The following is a 23,770-nucleotide window of genomic DNA, read 5'->3' as shown; positions in this document are numbered from 1 at the left end:
TTCACAATTCCATTTCACAATTTACAAAGTTCATATAACACAAATTTGATCAAACAATTGAATAACACAGTTTTGCCAATCAATAACACCATTTGATCAAATAACTGAATAATACAGTTTTGCCAATTAATAACACCATTTGATCAAATAACTGAATAATACAGTTTTTCCAATCAATAACACAATTTGATCAAATAACTAAATAATACAGTTTTGTCAATCAATAACACAATTTAGGCCATGACACAATTTTTCCGCACATGCCATGTTGTACACCACGACATGACACACTTGCCTCAATAATCGAAATCAATGAGGGGGAGGAAGCCAGCTAAATAATGAGATCTCATCCACACTCACCTTAGACTGGCAAGTCAAAGAGGGAAGAACATAATCACACTCACCCTAGACTGATAAGTCAAAGAGGGAGGAATATAATAACAGTGTCATGCCATGTGTGAATCAAAACAATTCCAAATCACAATATTTCATACAATTCCCAAATCACATTTTATCTCAAAATTTCCATTTGCAAAGTAGGCAACACAATAATTTCCAAATAAGATTCTCAAAGCCAAAACAATAAAAAATTATTCATAACTCATTTCTCCAAATAAATTTCCTAGTAAAAGCAATGAATATAAAAAGTATTGTGCACAGACATAATTTAAAACTATAATGTTCAAATAAAATTTTAAGTAGAAAATAAGAAATCAAAATTATTGTGCACAAACACAATTTAAAATAATAACATACAAATAATCATAATTTATTTCAATTGAAAAATTTAAAAGAAATAACTATTGTGCACAAACCTCTGATATATGCCTCTTGGCCCTGACTCAGTGTTCCTTATGCTTCTCAATATCCTTTTCAACTGAAACACACAATTTAAAGTTTTTCAGTACTCAATGAATTTGTTTGTAACAATAAAATTGTAACACCCCTATGTTCGGTATTGCATTCTACTGTTCCAGTGACCAGTATTGTCCGGACAGCTAGGATGCCTAGAACTACACTTCAATATGAGTGAGGAGACGTAAAATACTGAAATACAAGAAAATAAAATACAAGAAAAACAAAGGAAAAATAATAGTAAAGAAATGCAATCAAGTTAACCGAGAACCCTAGCGATGGGTGACCGCACCGGGAAGTCACGGCGTGGACCGTTGGCTAGCCCTGGACCGCGGGGAACCCTGAAAAATATTTTTAGGACTTAAATAGACACCTAATGAAATACAAATACCATTAGAAATATTAAATGAAAATTAATTAATTAGTACAAAGAAAAGTGAGAAATCGAAAAACGGACAAAACCCAGTGTTACCGAAAAATTGGGAATGCAACCCGAACAGGGGCATTTTGGTCAATTGACACTCCGAGTTGGATTTTGACCTAAATTTCCATGAAAAATAAGTGGTAATATATTTTGAAAAATTGAATGAAAAATGAGATTAAAGATAAAATATGATTAAGTGGAAAAATATGGGAATAATTAAAAGTTTAATTATAATATTATTTATTTAAGTTAAGTGGAGCATTAGTGGACAATTAGTGGACTATATAAACTCACTTAAGGAAAAATACTCCACTAATGTCTTCTTCTTCCTCTCAAATTCAACTTTGCCGAATTCCATTCTCCCTAAAAATCTCCATTACTGTCCCATGTGTGGAGCTCCATCCACTCAAGATCAAGCCATCCAATGATCAAGTTGCCTTCACTAAAGTTAGAGTAAACCTCTTGGGTAGCATATTGGGAGCAAAAAGGAGAGATTTGAAGGAGTTTTGGCAAGTCCCACTTGAGGTACATGTCCAATCTTCTTTCATTTCTTTGTTAAACTTTGTGTTAGAGCTGAGAGGAGTTGATTTATGGAAGAAAATGGAAGATTTGTTGAGTTAGTGAAGTGTACAATTTTCGGCAGCCCTCATGTCCATGGAGAATGAATTATTTCTTCATATATTTAGTGATTTGGTGTATTGATTTAGGTGCTTAAATGTATTGAAGTTGATTTCCATGTATAAAGTTAAATGGTAAGTTTGAAAAGTGAAAATGGAAGTTTGATGTGTGTGTATTACTTTTGGCAGCCATGGAGACACCTTGAAGACAGTTTATTTTTGCTTGTAAATGGTGAATTAAAGGATTGATTAAATGTATATTGTGTAGGAAATTATTTGGGTGATTATACTTAGTATATGTAAATGTGTATTGAAATTTGAAGCTTGGAAATTAATGGAATGTAAATGTATCATTGCGGCAGTTTGTTGACTTTTGAAGAATGCTGGAATTCATGCTTGGTTTATGGTATATTAATGATGACTTGTGTTGGATGTTATAGCAGTTTGAGTGTATATATGATGGTGCGAGGTTGGACATGTAAAAGTGTTATGGTTAGGTGCTTGAATTATTATAAATTGAGTTTGACAAATTTTGCACTTTATGGTGTATGTTGAATGTGATTGTAAGTTGCCAAAATGACCTATAATATGTTGTGAATTATGTTTAGGTTATGGTACAACCATAATTGGCTTGAATGTTGAGTTTGGTAAGTGTTAAAAGTGGTCTTTGATGTGTATGAAGGAAATGTAATAAGGCAGTTTATATTTTAGGCCTAGAACTTTAAGTGTGTGGCTCCAATTGGTATGAGACCAATTGGAGGTGAGACTAGACACAAAATGTGCCAACTTTCATGAAGGAAGCTTGCCAAAATTCTGCTTGCAACGTAGCTTGAAAAATGATCAAATCCGAATTAAGTGCAAATAAGGCCTGAAATTTGACCATTTGGGCAGCAGTTAGTGTTTAGGGCATAACTCACTCAAAACAGGTCCAATTGACCTGAAATTTTGACCATGAATAGTTAAGACCCATATATACAAGTCTTATGAAGACACCAAATCCCAGAAATGACCATAAGCAAGTCAAACAGCTTGCACAAGTTCAGGTCCAAAAACTGGCCGAACCAAAATTGACCGAAAATGACCTAAAATGACCAATTTTGGTGTAATTTGGCCAGCAATAGTAAAATGACCATAACTTGGTCTACATAACTCAGAATGATCTGAAATTTTGCCCCGCGTTCCATAAGACATAGATCTACAAGTTTTTCGTTTTGACCAAAACCCGAAAACCGAGAGAACTAGGTCGTCCGGCTAGGTCAAACAAGTATCCCGGAATCCAGCAAATTGCAAGAAAATGCAGTATACATGGAAATGAACTTGGTAACATGTACCAACCCTAAAAGACTATCGAATGTGACATATTAGTAACACTAAATCCTAATTTACCTAAAATGTATCGAGGGTCAATATATTAGGTTGCTTAAGCAAATAATAGCATTCAGTGAATTACTTATCAAGCATTATCGTTAGAGACAATTTAATTTAGTACTGAAACACTTCAAATTGTGTTTCTCAGTTAGCAAAGACTCAGGAAAAGGGAAGGAAACACTGAGTCAAGGCCAGGAGACAGTTATCAGAGGTTTGTGCACAACAGCTATTTCTTTTGAATTTTTCAATTGAAATGAATTATGACTATTTGTACATTATTGTTTTAAATTGTGCAAATGTGTTTGAATGGATACTTATTGCTTGAAAAACATTGTAAATGGTTTGAAACTGTGAAAAATTGTTTAAATGATATTGATGGATACTTATTGATTAAAAAGCATTGGAAATGGTTTGAAACCACAGCTATCATGTATATTGATTGTATTCCTCACTAGCTTGTCTAGTGGGACGAATTGAATTCCCTCTTTGGCTGAAGTGTTGAGGTGTGTGCCTGTTGAGGATGAATCGAATGAGTACTCATATTTTTGCTAGCTAGCTATGTTATTCCTCATTAGTCATCGGCTTTTGGGATGAATTGAATACTTCATTAGCCATCGGCTTTTGGGACGAATTGAACTTTGGAACATGATTAAGCTGTGTGTGATTTATTGATATGTATTATGAGATTGTGAAATGGAGTTAAATTCTTATTGACATTCACTGTCTTTTGAATTTAATCATGATTTGATTTATTGAAATTATTGTGATATTGAGAAATGGAGTTTAAATTCTTATTGACATTCACTGTCTTTTGAATTTAACTATGTTTTGATCTCTGAGATTTATTGTGATATTGTAAAATAGAGTTTAAATTCCTTATGACATTTATTGTCTTGAATCTAACTATGGTTTTACGTATCCACTATTTATATGATTTATGAATTGTGATTTAAAGTTGTATTTGGTAAATGTTGTGCACCACTGAGACATTGTCTTAGCGATAGCTTTTTATTGCTGTCGCAGGTAGACAGACGGACAGGGCAGCAGACTAGGCTGCTAGTACATCCAGCGAGAGATTATCGGGTATATTGAGTATACCACATTTTGCATTTTGTACTGTAATGTATGTGCACTGTATGTATATATTGTTTTTGGTTTTGAGCAGTTGTAAATTAAAATTGTCATTGAAGTTGTAAAGTAAATTATGAGTTATTTTGACTTGTAAAAATTGTATTATATTTCTTATATCTCAGTCTTTGAAAAATTACTGTAGATTTGAGTTGAGAAATATGTTGTGTTGAGAAATATGTTGGAGTTGAGATTTGGAAATATATTGAAGTGCTTTTTACAGGTTTTTTGAAGAACTGTTTTATCCAAAATACAGATGGCACTCTGCCAAAATTTTTATAGAAATTACTAATAGTCCAAATGAGTTAGCTGTTTCACTTCAGTTTACAAAGGTTTTTAACACCTGTCAATAGTGCTCACCATTGGAAAAGAAGTTAGAAAAGTTTTTAAAATCCCTTGTAGTGTATTTAATGGGTTATCAGTAGACGGAGTTAGTAATTCATTAGATATACTACGGGATCATGTTATGCCTTACAGAGGGGTAGGGTGTGTCATGTTTTAGTGGTATCAGAGCAAAGTTTTTTAAATTTTGTTTTCACATGTTATTTGAATATTCTTTCTTCATAGTACAACTGCTCAATATCATTGTTTGATACATACAGTACATTACATTATAAATATGCACTAACGGGAGGAAATCTCCTTGAGTTATTTGTTCAGGAGATCTAAGATCCTCGCGTTGACTATGGAAGAGGGTGATCGTTCAGTCAATCAATCTATAGAGGCTGAGGTACAAGGGGATGCTGACCCTACACAATGTCGATGGTTCAAGACAGACCCTGCGATCAGTAGTTTCTGCTCGATTCGCTCGTGAGATGGCTGCAATGTTCTAACAAATGGCTGGTAATATGCCTACTCAAGTCCCAATACAGACACCAGTGCTGTTTGTTAAGAAGAAGGATGGTACTCTCCGCTTATGTATAGATTACCGGCAGTTGAATAAGGTGACAATAAAGAACAAATATCCATTGCCTCACATTGATGATCTGTTTGATCAGTTGAAGGGTGCAGCTGTATTCTCCAAAATTGATTTGCGATCTGGTTATTATCAGTTGAAGGTGCAAGAGCAGAGTATTCTAAAAACTGCTTTCAGAACTCGATATGGCCACTATGACATTCTAGTAATGCCATTCAGGTTAACAAATGCTCTAGCTGCTTTTATGGATCTGATGAACACTATCTTCAGACCATATCTCGATCAATTTGTGGTGGTATTTATTGATGACATTTTGATATATTCGAGGAATGTAGAGGAGCATGACAGACATCTACGGATTGTACTACAGACATTAAGGGAGAAATAGCTATACGCAAAATTGTCAAAATGTGAATTTTGGCTGAAAGAAATCTCCTTTTTGGGACATGTTGTGTCAGCTGAAGGGATCAAGGTAGATTCCAGCAAGATAGAACCTATCCTTAATTGGAAACCACCTAGGAACATCACAGAAATTCGCGGTTTTCTGGGTTTAGCTGGATATTGCTGTCTGTTTGTGAATGGGTTTTCTATGTTATCTTCTCCACTGACCAAGCTGCTTCGGAAAGATGTAAAATTTCAGTGGACAGATAAATGTCAGCAAAGTTTTGATGAGTTGAAGAGGTGTTTGACTGAAGCTCCAGTTCTCACTTTACCTATTCCGGGTAAAGAATACACAGTTTATAGTAATGCTTCTCACAATGGGTTAGGCTGTGTACTAATGCAAGATCGGAATGTCATTGCTTATGCATCACGTCAGCTGAAACCGCATGAGAGGAACTACCCAACACATGATCTGGAGCTAGCAGCTATTGTTTTTGCTCTGAAGATCTGAAGACACTATTTGTATGGGGAGAAATGCTACATTTACACAGATCATAAGAGCTTGAAGTACTTAGGCACCCAGAAGGAATTGAATTTGAGGCAGAGGAGATGGTTAGAACTCATTAAAGATTATGATTGCTTAATAAACTATCAGCCAGGGAAAGCAAATGTGGTGGCTGACGCCTTAAGTCGTAAGACTATGGCAAGTCTCAGAGTTTCTCCTTTGTTCATGGTATATGAATTGAAAGTACAGCATGCCAGTTTAGAGATTGATGATGAGGGACAGACAGTAGTTGCATGGCATGTACAGCCAGTGTTGATTGATCAGATCAGAATGGCAGCTCAGAGTGATGTTAAATATCAGAAGCTACTGAAAGAAGTCCAGCAGGGCAAGAAACCTGAATTTTCTGTGAGAGATGATGGTGTATTGCTACATCAGGGCAGAATGTGCATTCCTAGTGATGTGGAATTGAGACAGATCATTATGAAGGAAGCACATGAGTCTCCTTTTGTTATGCACCCTGGTGGAACCAAAATGTATAGAGGGCTGAAAGAGCATTACTGGTGGATGGGTATGAAGAGAGATATAGCTGAATTTGTTTCCAAATGCCTAACTTGCCAGCAAGTAAGGCCAGAACATCAAGTTCCAGCTGGTTTGTTACATCCTTTGTCAGTACCAGAATGGAAATGGGAACGAATAACTATGGATTTTGTTACGGGACTTCCAAGGACACAGAATAGTCATGATGCAGTATGGGTTATAGTTGACAAATTGACCAAGTCTGCTCACTTTTTGCCAGTTCGGATGGATTATAGCCTGGAAAGATTGGCCAGATTGTACATATATGAGATTGTAAAATTGCATGGAGTGCCAGTATCAATTGTGTCTGACAGAGATCCTAGGTTCACTTATAGATTCTTGGGTAGTCTTCAGAGAGCCCTAGGAACTAGATTGAACTTCAGCACAACATTCCACCCACAGACAGATGGCCAGCCTGAGAGGGTTATTCAGATATTGGAGGATATGCTACGGGCTTGTGTGATTGAATTTAAAGGTAGTTGGGATACACACTTTCCTTTGATTGAGTTTGCTTATAACAACAGCTACCAATCAAGCATTGGAATGCCTCCGTATGAAGCTTTGTATGGCAGAAAGTGTAGAACTCCCTTATGTTGGGATGAAGTAGGTGAAAGGAAGATGATTGGGCCAGAAATTGTTCAGCAGACAGAGGAAAAGATCAGATTGATCAGAGCTAGACTCAAGGCTGCATCAGACCGTCAGAAGTCCTATGTTGATCTGAAGAGAAGAGATATTGAATATGCAGTGGGTGATAAGGTATTCCTCAAAGTTTCTCCTTGGAAGAGAATTGTGAGATTTGGCAGAAAGGGGAAATTGAGTCCTCGTTTCATCGGACCATATGAGGTTCTGGAAAGAGTGGGTCCTTTGGCATATCGGTTGGCATTACCTCCAGAGCTGGCAAGGATACACAGTGTCTTCCATATGTCCATGCTAAGGAGGTACAGATCTGACCCATCTCATGTACTATCAGTTGAAGAGATTGAAGTAAATCCAGACCTCTCCTATGAGGAAGAACCCTTAGAAATTCTGGCTTATGAGGTGAAGCAGCTGAGCAATAAACAGATACACCTGGTTAAAGTGCTGTGGAACCATTATTCAGGCCAGGAAGCTACTTGGGAACGTGAAGAGGATATGAGGAGACAACACCAACAGCTGTTCAGAGACTAATGCCAGGTAAAATTTTGAGATGAAATTTATTTAAGGGGGGGAGAATTGTAATACCCCTATGTTTGGTAGTGCGTTCTACTGTTCCAGTGACCAGTGTTGTCCGGACAGCTAGGATGCCTAGAACTACACTTCAATATGAGTGAGGAGACGTAAAATAATGAAATACAAGAAAAGAAAATACAAGGAAAACAAGGGAAAAATAATAGTAAAGAAATGCAATCAAGTTAAGCGAGCCGAGAACCCTAGCGATGGGTGACCGCACCGGGAAGTCACGGCGTGGACCGTTGGCTAGCCCTGGACCGCGGGGAACCTTGGAAAATATTTTTAGGACTTAAATAGACACCTATTGAAATACAAATACCACTAGAAATATTAAATGAAAATTAATTAATTAGTACAAAGAAAAGTGAGAAATGGAAAAACGGACAAAACCCAGTGTTACCGAAAAATTGGGAATGCAACCCGAACAGGGGCATTTTGGTCAATTGACACTCCGAGTTGGATTTTGACCTAAATTTCCATGAAAAATAAGTGGTAATATATTTTGAAAAATTGAATGAAAAATGAGATTAAAGATAAAATATGATTAAGTGGAAAAATATGGGAATAATTAAAAGTTTAATTATAATATTATTTATTTAAGTTAAGTGGAGCATTACTGGACAATTAGTGGACTATATAAACTCACTTAAGGAAAAATACTCCACTAATGTCTTCTTCTTCCTCTCAAATTCAACTTTGCCGAATTCCATTCTCCCTAAAAATCTCCATTACTGTCCCATGTGTGGAGCTCCATCCACTCAAGATCAAGCCATCCAATGATCAAGTTGCCTTCACTAAAGTTAGAGTAAACCTCTTGGGCAGCATATTGGGAGAAAAAAGGAGAGATTTGAAGGAGTTTTGGCAAGTCCCACTTGAGGTACATGTCCAATCTTCTTTCATTTCTTTGTTAAACTTTGTGTTAGAGTTGAGAGGAGTTGATTTATGGAAGAAAATGGAAGATTTGTTGAGTTAGTGAAGTGTTCAATTTTCGACAGCCCTCATGTCCATGGAGAATGAATTATTTCTTCATATATTTAGTGATTTGGGGTATTGATTTAGGTGCTTAAATGTATTGAAGTTGATTTCCATGTATAAAGTTGAATGGTAAGTTTGAAAAGTGAAAATGGAAGTTTGATGTGTGTGTATTACTGTTGGCAACCATGGAGATACCTTGAAGACAGTTTATTTTTGCTTGTAAATGGTGAATTAAAGGATTGATTAAATGTATATTGTGTAGGAAATTATTTGGGTGATTATACTTAGTATATGTAAATGTGTATTGAAATTTGAAGCTTGGAAATTAATGGAATGTAAATGTATCATTGCGGCAGTTTGTTGACTTTTGAAGAATGGTGGAATTCATGCTTGGTTTATGGTATATTAATGTTGACTTGTGTTGGATGTTATGGCAGTTTTAGTGTATATATGATGGTGCGAGGTTGGACATGTAAAAGTGTTATGGTTAGGTGCTTGAATTGTTGTAAATTGAGTTTGACAAATTCTGCACTTTATGGTGTATGTTGAATGTGATTGTAAGCTGCCAAAATGACCTATAATATGTTGTGAATTATGTTTAGGTTATGGTACAACCAGAATTGGCTTGAATGTTGAGTTTGGTAAGTGTTAAAAGTGGTCTTTGATGTGTATGAAGGAAATGTAATAAGGCAGTTTGTGTTTTAGGCCTAGAACTTTAAGTGTGTGGCTCCAATTGGTATGAGACCAATTGGAGGTGAGACTAGACACAAAATGTGCCAACTTTCATTAAGGAAGCTTGCCAAATTTCTGCTTGCAAGGTAGCTTGAAAAATGACCAAATCCGGATTAAGTGCAAATAAGGCCTGAAATTTGACCATTTGGGTAGCAGTTAGTTTTTAGGCCATAACTCACTCAAAACAGGTCCAATTGACCTGAAATTTTGACCATGAATAGTTAAGACCCATATCTACAAGTCTTATGAAGACACCAAATCCCATAAATTACCATAAGCAAGTCAAACAGCTTGCACAATTTCGGGTCCAAAAACTGGCCGAACCAAAATTGACCTAAAATGACCTAAAATGACCAATTTTGGTGCAATTTGACCAGCAATAGTAAAATGACCATAACTTGGTCTACATAACTCAGAATGATCTGAAATTTTGCCCCGCGTTCCATAAGACATAGATCTACAAGTTTGTAGTTTTGACCGAAACCCGAAAACCGAGGGAACTAGGTCGTCCGGGTATGTTAAACTAGTATCCCGTAATCCAGCAAATTGCAAGAAAATGCAGTATGCACGGAAATGAACTTGGTAACATTTACCAGCCCTAAAAGACTATCGAATGTGACATATTAGTAACACTAAAACCTAATTTACCTAAAACGCATTGAGGGTCGATATATTAGGTTGCTTAAGCAAATAATAGCATTCAGTGAATTACTTATCAAGCATTATCGTTAGAGACAGTTTAATTTAGTACTGAAACACTTCAAATTGTGTTTTTCAGTTAGCAAAGACTCAGGAAAAGGGAAGGAAACACTGAGTCAAGGCCAAGAGACAGTTATCAGAGGTTTGTGCACAACAGCTATTTCTTTTGAATTTTTCAATTGAAATGAATTATGACTATTTGTACATTATTGTTTTAAATCGTGGAAATGTGTTTGAATGGATACTTATTGCTTGAAAAACATTGTAAATGGTTTGAAACTGTGAAAAATTGTTTGAATGATATTGATGGATACTTATTAATTGAAAAGCATTGGAAATGGTTTGAAACCACAGCTATCATGTATATTGATTGTATTCCTCACTAGCTTGTCTAGTGGGACGAATTGAATTCCCTCTCTGGCTGAAGTGTTGAGGTGTGTGCCTGTTGAGGACGAATCGAATGAGTACTCATATTTTTGCTAGCTATCTATGTTATTCCTCATTAGTCATCGACTTTTGGGATGAATTGAATACCTCATTAGCCATCGGCTTTTGGGACGAATTGAACTTTGGAACATGATTAAGCTGTGTGTGATTTATTGATATGTGTTATGAGATTGTGAAATGGAGTTAAATTCTTATTGACATTCACTGTCTTTTGAATTTAATCATGATTTGATTTATTGAAATTATTGTGATATTGAGAAATGGAGTTTAAATTCTTATTGACATTCATTGTCTTTTGAATTTAACTATGTTTTGATCTCTGAGATTTATTGTGATATTATAAAATAGAGTTTAAATTCCTTATGACATTTATTGTCTTGAATCTAACTATGGTTTTATGTATCCACTATTTATATGATTTATGAATTGTTATTTAAAGTTGTATTTGGTAAATGTTGTGCACCACTGAGACATTATCTCAGCGACAGCTTTTTATTGCTGTCGCAGGTAGACTGACGGATAGGGTAGCAGACTAGGCTGCTAGTACATCCAGCGAGAGATTATCGGGTATATTGAGTATACCACATTTTGCATTTTGTACTGTAATGTATGTACACTATATGTATATATTGTTTTTGGTTTTGAGTAGTTGTAAATTAAAATTGTACATTGAAGTTGTAAAGTAAATTATGAGTTATTTTGACTTGTAAAAATTGTGTTATATCTCTTGTATCTCAGTCTTTGAAAAATTACTGTGGATTTGAGTTGAGAAATATGTTGTGTTGAGATTTGGAAATATATTAAAGTGCTTTTTACAGGTTTTCTGAAGAACTGTTTTATCCAAAATACAGATGGCACTCTGCCAAAATTTTTACAGAAATTACTAATAGTCCAAATGAGTTAGCTGTTTCACTTCAGTTCACAAAGGTTTTTAACACCTGTAAATAGTGCTCACCATTGGAAAAGAAGTTAGAAAAGTTTTTGAAATCCCTTGTAGTGTATTTAATGGGTTATCAGTAGACGGAGTTGGTAATTCATTAGGTATACTACGGGATCATGTTATGCTTTATATAGGGGTAGGGTGTGATAAAAATCCAATATTTAAATTTTCTTAGTACTATTCCCTTCAATTCATTTCATTAGTCAACCTATAATATTGACCCTTGATGCACTCTAAGTAAGTCAATTCTAATGTTATCAATATGTCACATTTAATAGCCTTCTAGTGTTGGTACATGTTACCAAATTCATTTTCAAGTATATTGCACTTTATTGCAATTTGCTGGATTTCGGTATACTAATTTGACCTAGCCGATTGACCTAGTTCCCTCAGTTTTCGAGTTTCGGTCCAAACTACAAACTTGTAGGTCTATGTCTTATTGCACGCGGGGCAAAATTTTAGGTCATTTTGAGTTGTGTAGACCAAGTTATGGTCAATCTACCAATGCTGGACAGAATGTACCAAAATGGTAGCTTTAGGTCATTTTTAGGTCACTTTTGGTTCGGCCAGTTTTTGGACCTGAACTTGTGCAAGCTATTTAACTTCGTTCTGGCCATTTTTGGGCTTTGGTGTCTTTATAAGAATTGTAGATATATGTCTCAACTATTCATGGTAAAAAGTTCAGGTCAATTGGACCTGTTTTGAGTGAGTTATGGCAAAACACTAACTCCTGCCCAAATGGTCAATTTTCAGGTTTTCAAAGCACTAATCCAGATTTGGTCATTTTTCAAGTCACCTTCTAAGCAGAATTTTGGTAAGCTTCCTTCATGAAAGTTGGCACATTTTGTGCTAGTTCCACCTCCAATTGGTCTCATACCAATTGGAGCCACACACTTAAGGTTCGAAGCCAAAACACACACTGCCCTATTGTACATTGTTCACCCTTTACCAATTACACATCCTATGCTTACCAAGTCACTCTTCCATGCCAATTCTAGTTTGTACCATAACATTAACACATTTAGCAACTCATTTTGGTAATTTTGGCAGCTTATAACCATTCTCAATATGCACACTATAACCCAGAATATTCCAAGTCCAATTACAATAATTAAACACATGAATGCACCTCATTTACATGTCCAAATTCAAACCTTAATACACACATACATGCTGCCATCCATAACAACATAATTCAACAATATAATTCCATAAACCAAACTATGAAACAACACATTTTGATCTTCTTCATAAGGCTGCCACAAGTTTACACATACCCATCAATTTCCACTTTCACTTTTCAAGCTTACAATTCAAACCTTACACATGGGATTCAACTTCAATACAATTAAACATTTCAATCATCATTCAAACCACTATTTACATGCAAGAATAAACTGTTCTTATTGAAGTTCCATGGCTTCCAAAATGTACCTCTCCATTAACTCATCAAACTTCAAAAATCCTTCCATAAATCAACTACCCGCAACACCCATTCAATGTTTAATGAAACAAGAATTAAAAATACATACTTACCACTTTTGAAATTCTTCAAAGCCTCACCGAAACTTAATTTTCTTACTGCCTATCTATTGCCCAAGTTGTGTAGAACAACTTTAGTAAAGGAAAATGCAAGGATCATGGCTTGAAGATGGGAGAGTGAAACTTGCATGGTTGGCCATCCATGGAGGTTTTGAGAGTTTTTTCTTCAATTCGGCAAGGTGAGTGAGGTTGAAGAAGATGAGTGATCTGCTGTCCACAATATGTTTAATGGTCCACTTTAGTGGAGTTAGTGGAGCACTAATAGAATTAAAAGCATTTTTTATGTTAAACTTTCATAATTTGCACATTTTCTTCCTATCTTTTGCTATTTAGATTTTGTACCACTATTTTAATTTTTTGTGACATTTTCCAAGTGTAATATCATTTATTTTTAATGGAAATTTAGGTCAAAAGACAACTTGGGGTGTCAAATGACCACAATGCCCCTGTTCGGGTTGCATTCCCGATTTTTTGGTAACACCGAGTTTTATCGTTTTCTCGATTTCCCATTTTTCTTTATACTAATTAATTAATTTTTCTTTGATATTTCTAATGATATTTATACTTCAATAGATGTCTATTTAAGTCTTAAAAATATTTTCCAGGGTTCCCCGCGGTCCAGGGCTAATCAACGGTCCATGCCGCGACTTCCCGGTGCGGTCACCCATCGCTAGGGTTATCGGCTCGTTTAACTTGGTTGCATTCCATTGCTATTATTTTTTCTTTGTTTTTCTTGTATTTTCTTTTCTTGTATTTCATTATTTTATGTCTCCTCATCCATATTTAAGTGTAGTTCTAGGCATTCTAGCTGTCCGGACAACACTGGTCACCGAAACAGTAGAACGCACTACCGAATATAGGGGTGTTACATTTTGAGATCGGGTTAAGGCCTAGTCTATGAATGCAAGTTGTGGGGTTTTGACACCAGAACTTCTTAGAGCTAATATCGCAAGCACTGGAATTGGAAAGAATTGAGAATGAAGATACAGTTAAAAAGGGTACAACAGAAAAATAGAAAACTAGAAAGACTACTGATCAAGTTCCTGATAGTGGGTCAGGAAAGAGGATGCACTTTGGATGATCATGCTCACGCGAATCGGGTAGAGATATATCTTCTGGACAGAAACCACCTCGATCGGATCAGCAAACTCAGCAAAGACCCAAAAATGCGACTTTGTGAAACTTGTGGTAAACCACATAGTGGGGTATGTTATAGAGCCATAGGAGCATGTTTTAATTGTGGAGAGACTGGTCATTTTGCTAGGGATTGTGTAAATCCACGCCGTTTTGGATCATTTACTACACCAGAGGGATCAACCCAAGTTTCTACCCCATAGAGTTCACCATCAGTTAGTAGAGGCAAAGGTAGAGGTAGGGGTAGTACACCTACAAGTCAGAGTACTGTGATCAGCCAGAACAGGGTGATGCTTCAGCTAGAGTATACGCTATACGACAGAGGGAAGAGGCTGAGACTTTTGACATTGTTGCTGGTACTTTCTCAATTAGTAACTAAGATACATATATGTATTATTTGACCTGAGGTCTGCATACTTTTATGTTAGTGTTAGAACTATATGTTATGTTGTTATTCCTTTACAGGGGAATAAATTTTGATGCATTAGTGACTAGTCCTTTAAGATAAGGATTGTGATAATAAGTGAAATTAGTTTTGGAAGAGTTTATCTGTGAAAAGTATTTTCTAACACACCATAAATTATAAAGCTAAATGGAAAGCTTACTTAATGTAAGGCAAGAGGACGTAAAAGTAAGTTGCGGTAATAGACTTGCTCTAGATGAGGGCAAAGATGTTACTGTTAGTAATTGTTAATGGATATTGTAATCAGAATAAGATTCGAATATCAGTAAATTCAAAAAGGATAAAATATAGGAAAATTTGATCTATTGGGATGTATCGTAGTAACTATGCAACGTTCTTGATATTTATACTGTAAGCTGCAGATTACAGTACTAACTTGAGATTATTGTGTAAAGCTACATATTACCCGATAGTGCACTAAGATGAGAATAGTTGCCAACGGCATCTGTATTGATATAGTTATGTCAGGACAAAATTTTATTGTTGGAAATGAGTTTGGAAATCCCACTTAGGGAGTTAAAACTCAAAAATTAGATTATCGAAAGGTTATAGTTCAATACAAAAGGAAGTAAGTTATAGAATATCAATAGATAAAAAGAGTTGTGGAAATAAAAATTTGAACAGTTATTTCAGATATAACAAAGAAATGTTACGAATGTGAGTAAGATTGTTGACTAGAATGGTCAAAGGACCCATGATTAAATAAGTAATTCTAATATGACCATAATGGTCATTCAAGAAGGGAACATGAATCGAAATATTAGACAAAACGATAGTAAGAAAATATTAGTGCTGTATAAACAAAGTAAATGTTATATTAGATTGTTAAAAGTCTTACACAAATTCAGAGGAAAGAAGATTATACGATCATATAGAAAGGAGGAAATAAACGTGTGAACATTGTAAGACGGCTATTGGATAAAATTTCGCAGACGTATGTTCGACAGTGCGTTCTACTGTTTCGGTGACCAATGTCTGTCCAGACAGCTAGGATGCTTAGAATTATATTTAAATGTTAGTGAGGAGACATAAAATAATGAAATACAAGAAAGGAAAATACAAGAAAAACAAAGAAAAAATAATAGCAATGAAATGTAACCAAGTTAAATGAGCCAAAAACCGTAGCGATGGGTGACCGCACGGGGAAGTTATGGTGCAGGCAATAGCCGACCCCAGGACTACAGGAAACCCTTGGAATTTAATTTCGAGACCTAATTAAAGACTTATTGAAGAATAAATGTCATTAGAAATATCAAAGAAAAATTAATTAATTAGTACAAAGAAAAACAAGAAATCGAGAAAATAATAAAATTCGGTGTTACCGAAAAATCGGGAATGCAACCCGAATAGGGGCATTGTGGTCAATTAACACCCCAAGTTGCCTTTTGACCTCAATGTCCATTAAAAATAAATGATATTGCACTTAGGAAATGTCATGAAAAATTAAAATGGGATACAATATGTAAATAGTAAAAGAATTGAGCTAAATGTGCAAATAATGGAACTTAGTATAATTAACCATTAAACTATTGTTAAGTGCTCCACTAATATAGAAATTTGGACACCTATATTAGCCTTGGGACAGCTGAATCATCATCTTCAACCTTGCTCCATAAACCAATCGAAACTTTCACCATGGAAACCACCATTGCCGCCCCACATGTAACCTTCATTGGTGCATGATCAAGCCATTAGTTCTTCTAGGTTTCTTCACTAAAGTTGTTCTATACCGCTTGGGCAACATTTTGGGGGTAAGAAAGGAAAGTTTTGGTGGAGTTTTGAAGAAGTCCAAAAGAGGTAAATGTGTATTTTTCAATCTTGCTTCATTAAACTTTGAGTGGATGTTATAGGGAGTTGTTTTGTGGAAGAAATTTTAAAGTTTGATGGAGTAATGGTGGTACACCATTTCGACAGCCATGAAAAATTACTATTTGTTATTTGTTTTCACTTGCAAATGGTTGTTTAAGATGGTGGTATAGGTGTTTATGTGTATAGAAATAATTTAGATAATGTATACTAAGTGTATGTGTGATAGTGCACTTGGTTTTGGAAGCTTGAAAGCAAATTTGAAGCAGATATTTTCCATGAGGTGAATTGGCACCTTTAAAGAGTGGTTAGAAATGGGTAGTTTCATGGAATGGTTTGTTGAATTATGGTGCTTAGGTTGGCAGCAAGTGTATGTGCATAATTGTTTGAATTTGGACATGTAAATGAGGTATGTTCATGTGGTTAAATTATGCAAATGGACTTTGGAAAATTCTGAGTTATAATGTGTATATTGAGAATGGTTACAAGCTGTCCAAAATGTGTTGTTAAGTATGTTAATGGTATGGTACCAAATCAGAATTGGCATGAAAGAGTTAGCTTGGTAAGTATTGAATGTGTAGTTGGTAAGTGTTGAATAATGTGTAACAGGGCAGTGTACACTTTAGCTTAGAAACTTAAGTGTGTAATTCCAATTGATATGAGACCAATTGGCAGTGAAACTAGGCACAAAAAGTGTCAACTTTTATGAAAGAAGCTTACCTAAATTCTGTCCATAAAGTGACATGAGAATTGACCAAATCCGGATTAGTGACTTGAAAGCCTGAAAATTGACCATTTGAGCAGCAGTTAGTATTTTGACCATAACTTACTCAAAACAGGTCCAAATCACCTGAAATTTTTACCATGAATAGTTTATACATAGATATACAATTCTTATGAAGACACCAAAGCCCATAAATGGCCAGAACCAAGCTAAATAGCTTGCACAATTTCAGGTACCAAAACTGGCCGAACCAAAAGTGACCTAAAAATGACCTAAGCCTACCATTTTAGTGCATTCTGTCCAGCATTGGTAAATTGACCATATCTTGGTCTACACAACGCAGAAGGACCTAAAATTTTTCCCCGCGTGCAATAAGATATAGACCTACAAGTTTGTGGTTTAGACCAAAACCCGAAGACCGAGGGAACTAAGTCGTCCGGCTAGGTCAAAATAGTACACCGAAATCCGGTAAATTGCAATAAAATGCAATACACTTAGAAATGAAATTGGTAACATATACCAATACTAAAGGGCTATAAAATGTGACATATTGGTAACATTAGAATTGACTCACTTAGAGTGCATCAATGGTCAACATTATAGGTTGACTAATGAAATGAATTGAAGGGAATAGTACCAAGAAAATTTAAATATTGGATTTTATTGTTAGAAACAAGTTCATTGAGTACTGAAACACTTTAAATTGTGTGTTTCAATTGAAAAGGATATTGAGAAGCATAAGGAACACTGAGTCAGGGCCAAGAAGCATTTATCAGAGGTCTGTGCACAATACTTTTTATATTCACTGCTTTTACTAGAAAATTTATTTGGAGAAATGAGTTATGAATAATTTTTTATTGTTTTGGCTTTGGGAATCTTAATTGGAAATTATTGTGTTGCCTACTTTGCAAATGGAAATTTTGAGATAAAATATGATTTGTGGTTTGTATGAAATGTTAAATATAGTGATTTGGAATTATTTTGATTCACACTTGGCATGACAATAATACTATGTTCCTCCTCCATTTATGGGGTGAGTGTGATTTTATTCCTCCCTCTTTGACTTGCCAGTCTGAGGTGAGTGTGGATGAGTACTTATTATCTAGCTAGCTACCTCCTTCATTGATTTTGATTAGTGGGGTGAGTATGCCTTGTCGTGGTGTACAACACAGCATGTTCGAAAAAGTTTGTGTCACGACCTAAGTTATGTTATTGATTGGCAACACTGTGTTATTCAATTGTTTGATCAAATTTGTGTTATATAAGCTTTGAAAATCATGACATGAAATTGTGAATTATTTGAATTGTAAATTGTCAATAAAAAGTTTTACATACTGCATTTTATTGTTATTGTGCACCACTGAGTAAATTTTACTCAGTGATAGCTTTTTCATTGCTGTCGCAGGTAGACAGACGGACAGAGAAGCAGAGTAGGCCGCTTGTACCACATTTTGAGATTTCACTAGGTATATCGAGTACACCATATTGTGTAGTTTTTGTTATAATGTATGTGCACTATATATATATATTGTACTTGGTCTTGAGCAGTTGTAAACTAAAATTGTAAATTATTTTGGCTTATAAAAATATTGTGACATATTTATCTTATCTCAGTTTTTGAAAACACTGGAAAAACTGATTGTTGAACTGAATTGACAAATGTTGAGAAATTTATTGTGTTAATGTCACACCCTACCCCTCTGTAAGGCATAAAATGATCTCGTAGTATACCTAATGAATTGCCAACTTCGTCAACTGATAACCCATTAAATACACTATAAGGGATTTTAAAACTTTTCTTAATTCCTTTTATAGAGGTGAGCACTATTTAAAGGTGTTAAAAAAAATTTTGAACTGAAGGGAAACAGCTAACACATTTGAATTATTAGGAATTTCTGTAAAAATTTTGGCGGAGTGCCCTCTGTATTTTGAATAAAACAGTTCTTCAAAAACCTGTAAAAATCACTTCCAATATATTTCTCAATCTCAACTCTAACATTTAATCAACACAATATGTTTCTCCACTCAAATCCACAATAATTTTTCAATATTTCCAAAGGCTGAGAAAAAAGAAATATGGTACAAATTTTACAAGCCAAAATAACTCATAATTTATTTTACAACTTCAATGTACAATTTTAATTTACAACTGCTCAAAACCAAAAACACTATGTACACACAGTGAACATACATTACAATACAAAATGCAGAATATGGTATACTCAATATACCCGATGATCTCTCACTGAAGCACTAGCACTCCTAGTCTGCCTGGCTCGATCTGTTTCCACTGTGATGAATGAAAGCTATCGCTGAGACAATGTCTCAGTGGTGCACAACATTAACCAAATACAACTTTAAATCATAATTCATAAGTCATATAAATAGTTGATATTTAAAACCATAGTTAAATTCAAAGACAATGCATGTCATAAAGAATTTAAACTCCATTCCACAATATCACAATAAATCTCAATAATCAAAACATGGTTAAATTCAAAAGACAGTGAATGTCAATAAGAATTTAAACTCCATTTCACAATCTCACAATACATATCAATAAATCACACACAGCTTAATCATGTTCCAAAGTTCAATTTGTCCCAAAAGTCGATGGCTAATGAGGAATAACATAGCTAGCTAGCAAAAATATGAATACTAATTCTATTCGTCCTCAACAGGTACACACCTCAACACTTCAGCCAGAAAGGGAATTCAATTCATCCCACTAGACAAGCTAGCGAGGAATTCAATCAATATACATGATAGCTATGGTTTCAAACCATTTATAATGCTCTTCAATCAATAAGTATCCATCAAATATCATTTAAACAATTTCTCACAGCTGCAAACCATTTACAATGCTTTTCAAGCAATAAGTATCCATTCAAACACATTTCCACAATTTAAAACAATAATATAAAAATAGTCATAATTTATTTCAATTGAAAAATTCAAAAGAAATAACTGTTATGCACAAATCTCTGATAACTGTCGCTTGGCTCTGACTCAGTGTTTCCTTGCCCTTCCCTGAGTCTTTGCTAACTGAAACACACAATTTGAAGTATTTCAGTACTCATTTAAACTGTCTCTAATAATAAGGTTCTATAATTAATTTATTGAATTCTATTATTTCCTTAGTCAACCTAAGATGTCGACCCTCGATGCATTCTAGGTGAATTAGGTTTTAATGTTATCAATGTATCATATTTAATAGCCTTTTTGTATTGGTACATGTTACCAAATTCATTTCCATGTATATTGCGTTTTATTGCAATTTGTCGAATTCTGGTATACTAATTTGACCTAGCCGGATGACCTAGTTCCCTCAGTTTTTGAGTTTTGGTCAAAACTACAAACTTGTAGATCTATGTCTTATTGCACGCGGATCAAAATTTCAGGTCATTCTGAGTTTACTAGACCAAGTTATGGTCATTTTACCATTACTGGTCAAAATGCATCAAATTGGTCACTTTAGGTCACTTTTGGTTCGGCTAGTTTTTGGACCTGAAATTGTGCAAGCTATTTGACTTGCTTATGGTCATTTCTGGGTGTTGGTGTCTTCATAAGAGTTGTAGATATATGTCTTAACTATTAATGGTAAAAATTTCAGGTCAATTGGACTTGTTTTGAGTGAGTTATGGCCAAAACACTAACTGTTGCCCAAATGGTCAATTTTCAGGCCTTAAATGCACTAATCCGGATTTGGTCATTTTTCAAGTTACCTTCAAAGCAGAATTTTGGTAAGCTTCCTTCAAGAAAGTTGGCACATTTTGTGCCTAGTTTCACCTCCAATTGGTCTCATTCCAATTGGAGCCACACACTTAAAGTTCTAAGCCAAAATACACACTGCCCTATTGCACATTGTTCATCACTCATCAAAGGACACATTTAACACTTACCAAGTTACACATTCATGCCATTTCTGTTTTGTACCATAACATAAACACATTTCACAACACATTTTTGGTCACTTTGGTAGCTTATAACCACACTCAATATGCACATTATAGTCCAGAATTTTCCAAGTTCAAATTACAACAATTTAACCACATAACCTAGCTCATTTACATGTCCAAACAGAAACCTTTATTCACATGTACAAGCTGCCATAACAAGCACCATAATTCAACCATATAATTCCATAAACCAACCCATGAAATAACATATTTCGGTTCACAATTCAAGCTGCCGATTCATACATCTCTCTCAATTAATTTCCAAGCTTCCAAAATCAAGTGTACATTCACATATACTTAGTATACATCACCCAATTTATTCCTACACATATAAACACTTCATCAACACTTTAATCTACCATTTACATACAAGGATAAACTGTTCTTAAGGAGTTTCCATGGCTACAAAAAATATACATCTCCCTTAAAACATCAAACTCCAAAAATCTTTCCATAATTCAACTACCCATAACATCCACACAAACTTTAATGAAGCAAGCATCAAAAATACCTACTTACCACTTTGGAAACTCTTCAAAACCTTGACTAAACTTGATCTTCTTGCTGCCTATCTACTGCCCAAGGTGTATGGACAACTTTTAATGAAGGAAAGTGCAAGGAAAGAGGCTTGGATCATGCTTGCATGAAGCTTCAAAACCATGCGGCCATGGAGGAATTTCATTCTTCAATTTCGGCTGGTCATTGAGAGGTGTGGAAGAAGATGGAAATCTATCCAAAATGAAGATGTAGTGGTCCACTTAGGTGAGTTAGTGGAGCACTATGTGTGATTTAATGTTTATTTAATCTTAAATTCCCAATTTCTCACATTAAGCTCCCAATTTTTGCTATTTACATTAGGTACCACCAATTTAATTTTTTATGACATTTTCTAAGTGTAATATCATTTATTTTTAATGGAAATTTAGGTCAAAAGACAACTCGGGGTGTCAAATGGCCACAATTCCCCTGTTCGGGTTGCATTCCTGATTTTTCGGTAACACCGGGTTTTGTCCGTTTTCTCGATTTCTCACTTTTCTTTGTACTAATTAATTAATTTTTCTTTGATATTTCTAATGGTATTTATACTTCAATAGATGTCTATTTAAGTCTTAAAAGATATTTTCTAGGGTTCCCCGCGGTCGAGGGCTAGTCAACGGTCCACGCCGCAACTTCCCGATGCGATCACCCATCGCTAGGGTTCTCGGCTCGTTTAACTTGGTTACATTTCATTGCTATTATTTTTCCTTTGTTTTCCTTGTATTTTCTTTTTTTGTATTTCATTATTTTATGTCTCCTCATCCATATCTAAGTGTAGTTCTAGGCATCCTAGCTGTCCGGACAACACTGGTCGCTGGAACAGTAGAACGCACTACCGAACATAGGGATGTTACAATTCTCCCCCCCTTAAAATAAATTTCGTCTCAAAATTTTACCTGGCATTAGTCTCTGAACAGCTGTGGGTGATGTCTCCTCATATCCTCTTCACGTTCCCAAGTAGCTTCCTGGCCTGAATGATGGTTTCACAGCACTTTAACCAGGTGTATCTGTTTATTCCTCAGCTGCTTCACCTCATAAGCCAGAATTTCTATGGGTTCTTCATTATATGAGAGGTCTGGATTTACCTTAATCTCTTCAACTGATAGTACATGAGATGGGTCAGGTCTGTACCTCCTTAACATGGACACATGGAAGACACTGTGTATCCTTTCTAATTCTAGAGGTAATGCCAATCGATATGCCAAACAACCCACTCTTTCCAGAACTTCATATGGTCCAATGAAATGAGGACTCAGTTTCCCCTTTCTGCCAAATCTCATAATCCTCTTCCAAGGAGAAACTTTAAGGAATACCTTATCACCCACTGCATATTCAATGTCTCTTCTCTTCAGATCAACATAGGACTTTTGACGGTCTGATGCAGCCTTGAGTTGATCTCTAATCAATCTGATCTTTTCCTCTGTCTACTGAACAATTTATGGCCTAATCATTTTTCTTTCACCAACTTCATCCCAACATAAGGGAGTTCTGCACTTTCTACCATACAAAGCTTCATATGGAGGCATCCCAATGCTTGATTGGTAGCTGTTGTTATAAGCAAACTCAATCAAAGGCAAGTGTGTATCCCAACTACCTTCAAACTCAATCACACAAGCCCATAGCATATCCTCCAATGTCTGAATTACCCTCTCAGATTGGCTATCTGTCTGTGGGTGGAATGCTGTGCTAAAGTTCAATCTAGTTCCTAGGGCACTCTGTAAACTACCCCAGAATCTAAAAGTGAACCTAGGATCTCTGTCAAATACAATTGATACTGGCACTCCATGTAATTTTACAATTTCATATATGTACAATCTAGCCAATCTTTCCAGG

Source organism: Hevea brasiliensis, chromosome 1 (assembly GCF_030052815.1).
Source record: "Hevea brasiliensis isolate MT/VB/25A 57/8 chromosome 1, ASM3005281v1, whole genome shotgun sequence".
Classification (NCBI taxonomy): domain Eukaryota; kingdom Viridiplantae; phylum Streptophyta; class Magnoliopsida; order Malpighiales; family Euphorbiaceae; genus Hevea; species Hevea brasiliensis.
This window is presented reverse-complemented; position numbering follows the sequence as displayed.